At 42.9% G+C, this 11496-nt stretch overlaps 1 protein-coding gene across 3 annotated transcripts in view; it reads left to right on the top strand.

The window, feature by feature from the left end:
* Positions 1-96: 96 nt before the first annotated feature.
* FSD2 (fibronectin type III and SPRY domain containing 2) overlaps positions 97-11496 on the top strand; it is a 44877-nt gene continuing 33477 nt past the window's right edge. For 2 of the 3 annotated variants that reach the window (XM_005887133.3, XM_070358366.1), the window contains exons 1-3: positions 97-324; positions 6846-7045; positions 8168-8352. The gene's annotated coding sequence lies outside the window, so the exon portion shown is untranslated. The remainder of the gene's footprint in view (positions 325-6845; positions 7046-8167; positions 8353-11496) is intronic. The other variant, XM_070358365.1, reaches the window with a different exon arrangement.

Here is an 11496-nt window from a genome sequence, read left to right as displayed (position 1 = left end):
TGCCTGGGAGGTTCCAACAACGCTTCCGCGATTGGTTGGATGATAGATGGGAGGGTTTGCGACAACCAATGAAATGGTCAGGAGGTCGCCGCTCGGAGTCAATCAATGTCGCAACCTCGTCCGGATTCTGGGATTACCACTCTTGCCTCACCTTTTCCACCTGTGTACACACTGACATTGAAAAAATATTTGTTAAACGAACTAGTTGTTGTCTTAGCCTCCTACACTAAACTGTGAGCCTCTTGAGAACGGAAAACCGTTGACTTGGTCTTCTATCATCGGGGCCCTAGTGAATACATCGTTCCTGAGCTCAAGAATGGTGAGGTAAAACATTAAACTTAATAGTTACTTGTTGAGGGCGTAAGTGCCAGGCACTAGGTAGAAGCCACAAGTTTGTTGGTATCAATTCAGCAAGCTTTTATGCAATGTATAATGTTTGGGGAGGCTGGGCACGAAGGGGGCATGCCCCCCCAAAAAAGAAAAAAGATACCTCCATCTTCAAATCCTTCCAGCTCCCAACCAACATGTTTAAATACAATCCATGTTCTAACTTGTCATTTTAGAGATAAGGAAACTGAGATCCAGAAAAGAAACTTTTCTTAAGATACCCAGACAAGCAATTCAGATGCTTCAGACCACCTGGCTATTGAAGACCTGTTTAAGGAGATGGGGTGATGTACTTTCAGATGGGGATGGAGTGTGGGTTGGAGCTGAACCTGTTCATACAACAAGGAATAAGGCAGCACTGGTCTCTATCTAGGAAATGTACAGTGTAGATGGAAATACAGTACGTGTCAGCTCCCATCCTGCGAGAGCTGCTAGAGTGGTATTGGGGTTGGAGGACAGAGGGGAAGGAACAAAAAGCTCAGGGAGCAGGGAAGAAGCCCTTCATCTAAACAAGGTTTGCAAAAGTTTGATTCAGGAACCAGTGAAGGGATTGTTGAAGTTTTTGAGCTAGGAAAGCCTGGAATCAGATTTCCAACAATGATCCTTCCCCCTGGCAAAGAAAAACAGGGCCAGGCTGAAACTATGGTTAGGGCATCTCCCAGGCTGAAGACAATCCCAAGGCAGATGATCTAGCCCCAAGGTAACCAGGAGACTCTAGGAAAGTAGCTTGAAGATAAAATTGCCTCTATCTGAAAGTCCCTCCCTTTAATACCAAAGAACGGTGGGGCTCTGGGTCTTGGATTCCTAACAGCTGCTCTGGTTGTCATTTGGAGAGACAACCTTTTAGCTGAAGTGATTTATTTTCCCTCAAACTATTTTTTAATGTATCACGTTAGCTAATATGATTTACTTACAATTCAGGTCTGTTTCTTCTAAGGGATTCTTAACCTCAGTAGCAGATATAATGGTCATCTGAGTTAAATTCACCCATTCAAGTCCATTTTAGTTCACTGATTCCTAAAATGTCGATGTTCACTCTTGCCGTCTCCTTTTTGACCACTTCCAATTTGCCTTGATTCATGGACCTAATATTCCAGGTTCATATGCAATATTGCTCTTTACAACATCGGACTTTACTTTCATCACCAGTCACACCCACAGCTAGGTATTGTTTTTCCTTTGGCTCCATCTCTTCATTCTTTCTGGAGTTATTTCTCCATTGATTTCCAGTAGCATATTAGACACCTACCGACCTGGGGAGTTCATCTTTCAGTGTCCTATCTTTTTGCCTTTTCATACTGTTCTTTGGGTTCTCATGGCAAGAATACTGAAGTGGTTTGCCATTCCCTTCTCCAGTGGACCACATTTTGTCAGAACTCTCCACCAAAAGTCCCTTAGAAGAAATGAAGTAGCCATCATAGTCAACAAAAGAGTCCAAAATGCAGTACTTGGATGCAATCTCAAAAATGATGGAATGATTTCTGTTCATTTCCAAGGCAAACCATTCAATATCACAGTAATCCAAGTCTATGCCCTGACCAGCAATACTGAAGAAGCTGAAGTTGAACGGTTCTATGAAGACCTACAAGACCTTCTATAATTAACACCCAAAAAAGATGTCATTTTCATTATAGGGGACTGGAATGCAAAAGTAAAAAGTCAAGAGATACCTGGAGTAACAGGCAATTTGGCCTTGGAGTACAAAACGAAGCCGATCAAAGATTTACAGAATTTTGCAAAGAGAAAGCACTGGTCATAGCAAACACCCTCTTCCAACAACACAAGAGAAGACTCTACACATGAACATCACCAGATGGTCAATATCTAAATCCAATTGATTATTTTCTTTGCAGCCAAAGGTGGAGAAGCTCTATATAGTCAGCAAAAACAAGACCAGGAGCAGACTGTGACTCTAATCATGAACTTCTTATTGCCAAATTCAGACTTAAAATGAATAAAGTAGGGAAAACCACTAGACCATCCAGGTATGACCTAAATCAAATCCCTTACAATTATACAGTGAAAGTGACAAATAGATTCGAGGGATTAAATCTGATAGTGCCTGAAGAACTATGGGCGGAGGTTTGTGACATTGTGCCAGAGGCAATGATCAAGACCATCCCCAAGAAAAAGAAATGCAAAAAGGCAAAATGGTTGTCTGAGGAGGCCTTCCAAATAGCTGGGAAAAGAAGAGAAGCTTAACGGCAAAGGAGAAAAGGAAAGATACACCCATCTGAATGCAGAGTTCCAAAGAATAGCAAGGAGAGAGAAGAAAGCCTTCCTCAGTGATCAATGTAAAGAAATAGAGGAAAACAATAGAATGGGAAAGACTAGAGATCTCTTCAAGAAAATTAGAGGTACCAAGGGAATATGTCATGCAAAGATAGGCACAATAAAGGACAGAAATGCTATGGACCTAACAGAAGCAGAAGATATTAAGAAGAGGTGGCAAGAATACACAGAAGAACTATACAAAAAAGATCTTCATGACCCAGATAACCACGATGGTGTGATCACTCACCTAGAGCCAGACATCCTGGAATGTGAAGTCAAGTGGGCCTTAGAAAGCATCACTACGAACAAAGCTAGTGGAGGTGATGGAATTCCAGTTGAGCTATTTCAAATCCTGAAAGATGATGCTGTGAAAATGCTGCACTCAATATGCCAGCAAATCTGGAAAACTCAGCAGTGGCCACAGGACTGGAAAAGATCAGTTTTCATTCCAATCCCGAAGAAAGGCAATGCCAAAGAATGTTCAAGCTACTGCACAATTGCACTTATCTCACACGCTAGTAAAGTAATGCTCAAAATTCTCCAAGCCAGGCTTCAACAGTACGTGAATTGTGAAATTCCAGATGTTCAAGCTGAATTTAGAAAAGGCAGAGAAACCAGAGATCAAATTGCCAGCATCCATTGGATCATAGAAAAGGCAAGAGAGTTCCACAAAAACATCTCAGTCAGTTCAGTCGCTCAGTTGTGTCCAACTCTTTGCAACCACATGGACTGCAGCACGCCAGGCCTACCTGTCCATCACCAACTCCCGAGTTTACTCAAACTCATGTCCATTGAGTCGGTGATGCCATCCAAACATCTCATCCTCTATCTTCCTCTTCTCCTCTTGCTTTCAATCTTTCCCAGCATCAGGGTCTTTTCCAGTGAGTCAGTTCTTTACATCAGGTGGCCAAAGAAGTACGTCAAAGCTGTGTGTTGTCACCCTGCTTATTTAACTTATATGCAGAGTACATCATGTGAGATGCTGGGCTGGATGAAGCACAAGCCAGAATCAAGATTGCCAGGAGAAATATCAATAACCTCAGATATGCAGATGACACCACCCTTATGGCAGAAAGTGAAGAAGAACTAAAGAGCCTCTTGATGAAAGTGAAAGAAGGGAGTAAAAAAGTCGGCTTAAAACTCAGCATTCAGAAAACTAAGGTCATGGCATCTGATCCCATCATTTCATGGCAAATAGATGGGGAAACAATGGAAACAGTGTCAGACTTTATTTTTGGGGGCTCCAAAATCACTCCAGATGGTGATTTCAGCCATGAAATTAAAAGGTGCTTACTCCTTGGGAGAAAAGCTATGATCAACCTAGACAGCATATTAAAAAGCAGAGACATTACTTTGCCAACAAAGGTCTATCTAGTCAAAGCTATGGTTTTTCTAGTAGTCACGTATGGATGTGAGAGTTGGATCATAAAGAAGGCTGAGGGCCAAAGATTGATACTTTTGAACTGTGGTGTTGGAGAAGACTCTTGAGAGTCCCTTGGACAGCAAGGAAATCCAACCAGTCAATCCTAAAGGGAATCAGTCCTAAATATTCTTTGGAAGGACTGATGCTGAAGCTGAAACTCCAATACTTTGGCCCCCTAATGCGAAGAGCTGACTCATTTGAAAAGACCCTGATGCTGGGAAAGATTGAAGGCAGGAGAAGGGGACAACAGAGGATGAGGTGGTTGAATGGTATCACCGATTCAATGGACATGAGTTTGAGTAAGCTCCGGGAGTAGTGATGGACAGGGAAGCATGGTGTGCTGCAGTCTATGGGGTCACAAAGAGTTGGACATGACTGAATGACTGAACTGAACTGAACTAGTCTGTTTTAATATCTTTTTGTATATTCTTTTAAAAAATAATTTAGTTAATTTACTTGTTGGCAGTGCTGAGTCTTAATTGCTGAGTGGACTTTTTCTCTAGTTGCAATGAGCAGGGGCTGCTCTCTAGTTGCGGCACCCTGGTTTTTCACTGTGGTGGCTTCTCTTTTTGCAGAGGACTGGCTCTAGGGCAAGCAGGCTTCAGTAGTTGTATCACATGGGCTCAGTAGTTGTGGCTCCCAGGCTCTGGAGCATACACTCAATAGTTTTGCTGCATGGGTTTAGTGGCTCTGTGGCAAGTGCCATCTTCCCAGATCAGGGACCAAACCTATGTCTCCTGCATTGGCAGGCGAATTCTTGACCACTGAGCCACCAGGGAAGCCCGTGTATATTCTTTATAGAATGTCTTTTAACTGTATTTTTTATATTATTTTATCATTTCTATTAGTCTTTCTAAATTATTTGCTTTTTCAAAATGAAATTAGCAGGCTTTCTACAATTTTTATTTCATGTGAGGGGAATAAATGTATATATTCTTAGAAAAAATACAGATAAGTATACACCAAACCTAATAATTGTTGTTACCAGGATGTATGACTGGTTCGCTGCTGCTGCTAAGTTGCTTCAATCGTGTCTGACTCTGTGCGACCCCATAGACGGCAGCCCATGAGGCTCCCCCGTCCCTGAGATTCTCCAGGCAAGAACACTGGAGTGGGTTGCCATTGCCTTCTCCAATGCATGAAACTGAAAAGTGAAAGTGAAGCTGCTCAGTCATGTCCGACTCCTATCGATCCCATGGACTGCAGCCTACCAGGCTCCTCCGTCCATGAGATTTTCCAGGCAAGAGTACTAGAGTGAGTTGCCATTGCCTTCTCCTATGACTGGTTTACATTCACTTTATTTTTTGGTTCTTTTGTAGTATTTGTTTTTTTCTAAGTCAAACACTATATACTATTTAAAACAGGAAATAAAGACTTTTTAAAAGTAGCACATGGTAAATATAATTATTATAAAATGGACACATCAGAGATAAAAAGATAAAAGTAATATAACTCAGAAGACGTAAACCTTGCTTTCACTTTGTGTGTGTATATATATTTATTCAGTTCAGTCACTCAGTCATGTCCACCTCTTTGCGAACCCATGGACTGCAGCACACCAGGCTTCCCTGTCCATCACCAAATCCTGGAGCTTGTCATTGAGTCGGTTATGCCATTCAACCATCTCATCCTCTGTCGTCCCCTTCTCCTCCTGCCTTCAATCTTTCCCAGCATCAGGGTCTTTTCCAATAAGTCAGTTCTTTGCGTCAGGTGGTTTTATACTGTAATAATATTTTGCATGCTGCTGCTGCTGCTAAGTCGCTTCAGTCGTGTCCGACTCTGTGCAATCCCATATTCGGCAGCCCATTAGGCTCCTCTGTCCCTGGGATTCTCCAGGCAGGAATACTGGAGTGGGTTGCCATTTCCTTCTCCAATGCATGAAAGTGAAAAGTGAAAGTGAAGTCGCTCAGTTGTGCCCGACTCTTAGCGACCCCATGGACTGCAGCCTACCAGGCTCCTCTGTCCATGGGATTTTCCAGGCAAGAGTACTGGAGTGGGTTGCCATTGCCTTCTCCAAATATTTTGCATACTCTTTTTTAATTTATTTTTTTAATTGAAGGATAACTGCTTTACAGAATTTTGTAGTTTTCTGTCATACATCAATAAGAATCAGCCATAGGTACACCCCTGTCCCTAATATTTTGCATAGTCTTTCTACTTTCTACTCTTTCTACAAATATATTGTGAGCATTTTCCACATTTAAAAAATAGGTATCTACATCATTATTTTAATACTTGCCAATACTGAGTTGACATTATTGTGATTTATTTAAATGATTCTGTTTTGGTAGAAATAGATTAACTTCAATTTTCTGTCAATAGAGATAATGCTGTGGTGAACCTTCTTAGAGTACATGCATCTTTGCATAATTTATTCTTTCAAATCTTTTGCTTTTGATGTTTTATTTGCATCCAATATTTTTGGCATATAGATACTTGGCAGTAACAATGTTTTTTAAAATAAAATTTTGATTAAGGTTTAAAAAAGCAATAGATGTCAAATTCTAAGATCAAATCACCACATGCAGACTTTTAAAGGAAATGGTCCAGAACTCTGCACCAATGGAAAAAAATTAAAAGGGATCAGAGTGAAGAAGAGAGGGTGACTGGGAGGGAGGCTAGTGGAGCAATTTTTCTGGAGAGAGCTGTGGTTGGACTGGCGGGGCAGGGGCGGTATTGGAAATCCTACCCTCTACCCCTAAGCCCTGTGAGGGGTCTTCAAAAACAGGACCCTTCAGAGAGTTTGCTGTATTTCCTGCAGGTGGCCAGAGGAAAGAGGCTGTATTTCCTGGCAGTTCTGGTGGCTGAGCTGGTGGAGTGGCTGCATTGGAAGTGTCTGCATCCCAGAGTTTGCCAGGACCAAGGATGGAGCCTGCATCCCAAGATCCAAATGTGGGCCAGCTGGATCACTGAGCCAGCAAGGAGGCACCTGGATCCTGCCTGAGAGAACCAGCTGCGTGGGTGAGGAAACCTCATTTGAGGAATCTTAGGGGTGGCCCCCCAGAGCCTGGAGGAGGAGTACAAGGGACCCCCTGAAATAGAGGGGTTCTCAGCCTGGCGGTGGGAACTCCAGGGGAGAGCATCATGGGTTCCCAGAGGTGTAGAAAAGCTCAGAGTGATCTGAGTGTCTGCCCCAGAGAAGCAGAAGCTAGCATCCACCCTCGGCGGCATTAGCTCAGATAGGTGCTGCCTTATCACGTTATCGCCTCCTGCCCCTGGTGAACAAACCAGCAGCTTTGGGAGGAGGTACAGGGAGAAAAAGCAGATTTCTAGCTGCAGAGGCCTCAGCTTGGGAACGGAGATTTTGACGCTGGCCAAACTAATTTTGTGTGTTGTGCTAGATGCTAAGTCACCTTAGTCATGTCCTACTCTTTGCAACCCTGTGGACTGTAGCCCACCAGGCTCCTCTGTCCATGGGATTTCCCAGGCAAGAATACTTCAGGGGGTTGCCATTCCTTCCTCCAGGGGATCTTCCCAACCCAGGGACTGATCTCACGACTCTTACATCTCCTCCATCTGCATTGGCAGGCAGGTTCTTTTCCACTAGTGCCGCCTGAAAAGTCCAAACTAACTTTGACTTTTTAATTAACATATTGGACTGTACCTTCCGTTACTGAATGGAGACTATGCCTTCAAATGACCCTAGGACTGTGTTACCTAAGAGGGAGCAGGAAGTCCCCGGTGTGCTGGATTTTTATCCTGAGAGGAGAATACATGAGTAAATGTTCAAGGAATTGTGGGAGAAAAAAATTAAGTTGTGTTTGATTACCTTCGGAGTTGCGCTTGTTGAAAAGACTCTGGGTAAAGCCCCTCAGGCCAGGTGGATACCTGGGGGCTCCCAGAAGTCCTCTTCCTCTTTGTGGCCTGCAGCCAGCCTCCTGCCCTTGCTGTGACAGCCCTCCACCCTCTATACATGACTAGACATCTGAATCCCCTCCATGGAGGCACCAGACTCCAGTCCCCACGGTAATGGAAGTAATTCAGGGGACAGCATGTAACTTCTGCTGGTGACACTTGAGCGGTCAGCAGTGGGCAGGTCTATATTTGGGCTTTCACTCATGGCAGGCCTGTTGCTATTTGCAGCCGGAGCCAGCTCATGTTACCATCACCTTCACCACTTGTAGAACTGTGGCTAAAACGGGCAGGGGCAGCTTGCTGGGCACGCAGAGGTCACCAGGAGGGAAAGCCTGCTGAACGCGAATGCAGTTTCTAGCAGTTACCACAGCCTCCAAGTTAAAAGAAGACTTTATGGATCCTTAACTTAGCAGGCAAGTTTTTGTGTAGTCATTCTTCTAATGCAAAATGTTTACTAGAAACCCAGTAACTTAGTGCCACAATGTCTTCCTTTAGGTGGGAAGAGATGTCGTCTTAAATCGCAGATGTGTGTACATTGCAGTAAACGATGTGAACATTTCCTGTGCCTTCTTATAGCAAGGATTCAAGAATGTGGCCTCAGTACAGGGCGTGAAAGCCTCAGATGCAGACAGAGAGAAGCTAGTGGTTCTTGCAGGGTGTCCTTAGGGTATTTTTAGTGTAGGGTCCATTTGTCAGAACAGTTTGGAACCTTGAATGTGGATACCATTTGGCTATGGTATCAGGTTGATAAATACCTTTTATTTTAATCTGCATGTTATGCTGCCAAACCATAATTTTAAGCTTCGATTCAAATACTGAAAAACAGCATCATAATCACTTTTTACTTGTTATGCATCCCCCTCCTCCCTTAGAAACTTTTCAGGTGTAGGCTGTGCAGATTTGAACCATCTTGCAAAACTGTACCGCTGGGCACTTCCTGGTGGTCCAATGGTTAAGCCTCTGTGCTCCCAATGTAGGGAAGGGTGCAGGGGACGCAGGTTGAATCCTTGCTTGAGGAACTAAGATCCCACCTGCCACACTGCCAGAATTAAAAACAAAAAACATAAACACTGTACAGCTAACACTTTAAAGCAGGTTTCTTTAGCCTCGACTCAGAAATTGCCAAGAGATACATGGGTGAGCTTCTCAAATTGTAGACAAAATTATATCTGTGCCCTTATCGGCTACTCTTGGGGAAAGAATTCACAGCTTTCAGTGGATTCTCAGGGATATCCATGGCCCATAAAAGGTTAAAAGACTTGTTTTTATCGGGAATTTTTCTAATTAAAGTGCAGGAACACACCTCCTATGTAAGACTTAGGCAAAAGTCTCTTTTTTTAACTACAGATCAATTGCATAGACTGGAAGCTACCCAACTAATGTATTTTTTTAACATTTACTTAATTTATTTATTTATTTGGCTGTGCCAGGTCTTAGTTGTGGCACGTGGGACCTAGTGCCCTAACAAGGGATCTAACCTGGGCCCCTGCATTGGGAGTCCAGAGTCTTAGCCACTGGACCACCACGGAAATCCCTAATGTATTTTTATAAATTATGATTTATTACTGTATTTCTCTGAGCCTTGGTTTTACACTTATCAAATGACAATTTAGTGTTAATATTCCTCTCTCCCCCAGTTCTGAATATTTTGTTAAGAAATGGAAAGAGTCTAGATATTAAGGGGAAAAGTGAATGTAACTCTGGGGTGTGTCACAATGTTTCTCCTTTTGCTGCCAAGCTCCCAAACCAGTTTGTGCTGGTTCATTCAAAGGACGAAAGCTGGTGTGGAAGAACTCCTCCTCCTTCTTTTTTTTTTAAATTGTTGCTGTATTTCCCATATAATACTTTTATTTATTTATTTGGTTCTTTAAAAAAATTTTTTTAATTGGAGGAGAATTGCTTTGTGTATATGTATATATACATATATGTGTATATACATCCCTCTTCTCCTGAGCCTCCCCCCACCCATCCCCATCCCACGCCTCTCGGTCCTCACAGCGCCACGCTGAGCTCCTTACGTTACACAGCAGCTTCCCGTGAGTCACCTGTTTCACACACAGTAGTGTATATGTGTCACTGCTAATCTCCAGATTCATCCCATGCTCTTCTTCCCGCCATGTTCACAAGTCCATTCTCTACGTCTTCATCTCTGTTCCTGCCCTGCAAATAGTTTCATCAGTACCATTTTTCTAGATTCCATATATATGTGTTAATATATGGTATTTGTCTTTCTGACCTACTTCACTCTGTATAAGAGACTCTAGGTTCATCCACCTCAGTTCAACTGACTGAAATTCTTTCCCTTTAATGGCTGCATAATTTTCCATTGTATGTGTGTGTGTGTTTCTTTACACATTCATCCATTGATGGACATGTCGTGACTATTGTGAAGAAACCTACAATGAACATGAGTGCAGATATCTCTTCAAGATTATGACTTCATTTCCTTTGGATCCATACATGGAAATGGGATTGCTGGATTGTATGATAGTTTTATTTTTAATTTTTTGAGGAGCCTCCATACTGTTTTTCATAGTGGCTACACTACACTCAGACCAACAGTGGACAAGAATCCCCCGTTTTCCACATCCTTATCCACACTTCAGTTCAGTTCACTCACTCAGTGGTGTCGGACCCATGGACTGCAGCATGCCAGGTTTGCCTGTCCATCACCAACTCCCAAAGCTCAATCAAACGCATGTCCATCAAGTTGGTGATGCCATCCAACCATCTCATCCTCTGTCGTCCCCTTCTCCTCCTGCCTTCAATCTTTCCCAGCATCAGGGTCTTTTCCAATGAGTCAGTCCTTCTCATCAGGTGGCCAAAGTATTAGGGCTTCAGCTTCAGTCCTAACAATGAATATTCAGGACTGATTTCCTTAGGATTGACTGGTTTTATCTCCTTGCAGTCCAAGGGACTCTCAAGAATCTTCTCCAGCACCACAGCTCAAAAGCATCAGTCTTCAGCGCTCAACTTTCTTTATGGTCCAATTCTCACGTCCATACATGACTACTGGAAAAACCAGAGCTTTGACTAGACGGAGCTTTGTTGGCAATGTAATGTCTCTGCTTTTTAATATGCTGTCTAGATTGGTCATAGCTTTTCTTCCAAGAAGCAAGAGCCTTTTAATTTCATGGCTGCAATCACCATCTGCAGTGATTCTGGAGCCCCCAAAAGTAAAGTCTATCACTGTTTCCATTGTTTCCCCATTTATTTGCCATGAAATGATGGGACCAGATGCCATGATCTTAGTTTTCTGAATGTTGAGCTTCAAGCCAACTTTTTCACTCTTCTCTTTCACTTTCATCAAGAGGCTTTTTAGTTCCTCTTCACTTTCTGCCATAAGGGTGGTGTCATCTGCATATCTGAGGTTATTGATATTTCTCCTGGAAATCTTGATTCCAGCTTGTGCTTCATGCAGCCCAGCATTTCACATGATGTACTCTGCATATAAGTTAAATAAGCAGGGTGACAAAACACAGCCTTGACATACTTCTTTCCTGATTTGGAATCAGTCTGTTGTTCCATGTCTGTTTCTAACTGTTGCTTCTTGACCT

The sequence above is a fragment of the Bos mutus genome, chromosome 21, assembly GCF_027580195.1.
Source record: "Bos mutus isolate GX-2022 chromosome 21, NWIPB_WYAK_1.1, whole genome shotgun sequence".
Lineage (NCBI taxonomy): Eukaryota > Metazoa > Chordata > Mammalia > Artiodactyla > Bovidae > Bos > Bos mutus.
This window is presented reverse-complemented; position numbering and strand designations above follow the sequence as displayed.